General features: G+C 43.7%; 1 non-coding gene across 1 annotated transcript; it reads left to right on the top strand.

Annotated features, from left to right (window-relative positions):
• The first annotated feature begins 2,797 nt into the window (after positions 1-2,797).
• LOC127747389 (small nucleolar RNA R71) lies at positions 2,798-2,905 on the top strand. Its single transcript, XR_008009188.1, has one exon. It is a non-coding gene; the product is annotated as a small nucleolar RNA R71 (small nucleolar RNA).
• The last annotated feature ends 86 nt before the right edge of the window (positions 2,906-2,991 follow it).

Here is a 2,991-nt window from a genome sequence, read left to right as displayed (position 1 = left end):
ATGGAATGTTCTTGGTGCTCCACCCTTAGCTGTCCCATGTTGGAACTTAATTCTCCTAGGAAGGTGTTGATTTGCTCCCAATAGTTTTGTGGAGGAAAGTGCATCCCTTGAGGTATCTCAGGGATTTCATGAGGAGGAATTTCCTCATGCTTGCTCCATCCTTTTCTTAGTGATGGGCTTGAGGTCATGCCTTCTCAGTTGAACCGGCTTCCCTTTTGAGTTTCTCTTCCATTGAGCGCCCTCTTCACAAATGTTTATGAGGACTTGGTCCAACCTTTGATTAAAGTTGACCCTTTTTTGAGTTTGAAAGGGATCTCGGGGATCACCTTCTTCAAGGCCACAACTTCATAGAAGTGGTCTTGATGCACCCTTGAGATGAATCTCTCCATCTCCCATGACTCGGAGGTGGAAGCTTTTGCCTTCCCTTTCCTCTTTCTAGAGGTTTCTCCGGCCTTGGATGCCATAAATGGTTATGGAAAAACAAAAAGCAATGCTTTTACCACACCAAACTTAAACGGTTTGCTCGTCCTCGAGCAAAAGAAGAAAGAAGAGAGTAGAAGAAGAAGAAATAGAGGAGATGGAGGTGGCTTTGTGGTTCGGCCAAAGGGGGAGAAGTAGTGTTTAGGTTGTGTGAAAATGAAGGATTGAGGATGGGTTTATATAGGGGTGGAGAGAGGGGTGGGGTTCGGTCATGTAAGGGTGGGTTTGGGAGGGAAAGTGGTAGAGGTGATTGGTGAATGGTTGAAGAAGAAGAGAGAGGGTGGTGGGGTAGGTGGGGATCCTGTGGGATCTACAGATCCTGAGGTGTCAAGGAAAATTCAACCCTGCACCAAGTGGCGTGCAAAAATGCACCCTTTGCCAATTCTGGCGTTAAACACCGGGCTGGTGCCCATTTCTGGCGTTTAACGCCAGGTGCTTGCCCTTTTCTGGCGTTTAACGCCAGTCTGGTGCCCCTTTCTGGCATTAAACGCCCAGAATGGTGCCAGACTGGGCGTTAAACGCCCATTTGCTAACTTCACTGGCGTTTAAACGCCAGCAAGTTCTCCTCCAGGGTGTGCTATTTTTCTTTCTGTTTTTCATTCTGTTTTTTCTTTTTCAATTGATTTTGTGACTTCTCATGATCATCAACCTACAGAAAACATAAAATAACAAAGGAAAATAGATAAAATATAGCATTGGGTTGCCTCCCAACAAGCACTTCTTTAATGTCAGTAGCTTGACAGAGGGCTCTCATGGAGCTAACACCAAACTTAGAAGTTTGTTGTGGCCTCCCAACACCAAACTTATAGTTTGACTGTGGGGGCTCTGTTTGGCTCTGTTTTGAGAGAAGCTCTTCATGCTTCCTCTCCATGGTGACAGAGGGATATCCTTGAGCCTTAAACACAAAGGATTCTTCATTCACTTGAATGATCAATTCTCCTCTGTCAACATCAATCACAGCCTTTGCTGTGGCTAGGAAGGGTTTGCCAAGGATGATAGATTCATCCATGCACTTCCCAGTCTCTAGGACTATGAAATCAGCGGGATGTAATGGTCTTCAACCTTTACCAAAACATCCTCTACAAGTCCATAAGCTTGTTTTCTTGAATTGTCTGCCATCTCTAGTGAGATTCTTGCAGCTTGCACCTCAAAGATCCCTAGCTTCTCCATTACAGAGAGAGGCATGAGGTTTATACTTGACCCTAGGTCACACAGAGCCTTTTTGAAGGTGCCTATGGTACAAGGTATTGAAAACTTCCCAGGATCTTGTCTCTTTTGAGGTAATCTCTGCCTAGACAAGTCATCCAGTTCTTTGGTGAGCAAAGGAGGTTCGTTCCCCCAAGTCTCATTGCCAAATAACTTGTCATTTAGTTTCATGATTGCTCCAAGGTATTTAGCAACTTGCTCTTCAGTGACATATTCATCCTCTTCAGAGGAAGAATACTCATCAGAGCTCATGAATGGCAGAAGTAAATCCAGTGGAATCTCCATGGTTCCTCATTAGGGAACTCATTGGAGGCCAGTGGATGTCCATTGAGGTCTTCCTCAGTGGCGTTCACTGCCTCTCCTTGCACTCTCCTTTTGGATTTTCTTCTTTATTGCTTGGAAGAGTACTAGGAGGGAATTCAGTAATTTTCTTGCTCAGCTGACCCACTTGTGCCTCCAAGTTTCTAATGGAGGACCTTGTTTCAGTCATGAAACTTTGAGTGGTTTTGATTAGATCAGAGACCATGGTTGCTAAGTCAGAATGGCTCTGTTTAGAATTCTCTGTCTGTTGCTGAGAAGATGATGGAAAAGGCTTGCCATTGCTAAACCTGTTTCTTCCACCATTATTGTTGTTGAAACCTTGTTGAGGTTTCTGTTGATCCTTCCATGAGAAATTTGGGTGATTTCTCCATGAAGAATTATAGGTGTTTCCATAGGGTTCTCCCATGTAATTCACCTCTTCCATTGAAGGGTTCTCAGGATCATAAGCTTCTTCTTCAGATGAAGCATCCTTAGTACTGCCTGGTGCATTTTGCATTCCAGATAGACTTTGAGAAATCAAATTGACTTGCTGAGTCAATATTTTGTTCTGAGCCAATATGGCATTCAGAGTATCAATCTCAAGAACTCCTTTCTTCTGATTTTTCCCACTGTTCACAGGATTCCTTTCAGAAGTGTACATGAATTGGTTATTTGCAACCATTTCAATGAGCTCTTGAGCTTCTGTAGGCGTCTTCTTCAGATGAAGAGATCCTCCAGCAGAGCTATCCAAAGACATCTTGGATAGTTCAGACAGACCATCATAGAAAATACCTATGATGCTCCATTCAGAAAGCATGTCAGAGGGGCACTTTTTGATCAATTGTTTGTATCTTTCCCAAGCTTCATAGAGGAATTCTCCTTCCTTCTGTCTGAAGGTTTGGACTTCCACTCTAAGCTTACTCAATTTTTGAGGTGGAAAGAACTTTGCCAAGAAGGCATTGACTAGCTTTACCCAAGAGTTCAGGCTTTCTTTAGGTTGTGAGT

The sequence above is a fragment of the Arachis duranensis genome, chromosome 4 (assembly GCF_000817695.3).
Source record: "Arachis duranensis cultivar V14167 chromosome 4, aradu.V14167.gnm2.J7QH, whole genome shotgun sequence".
Lineage (NCBI taxonomy): Eukaryota > Viridiplantae > Streptophyta > Magnoliopsida > Fabales > Fabaceae > Arachis > Arachis duranensis.
This window is presented reverse-complemented; position numbering and strand designations above follow the sequence as displayed.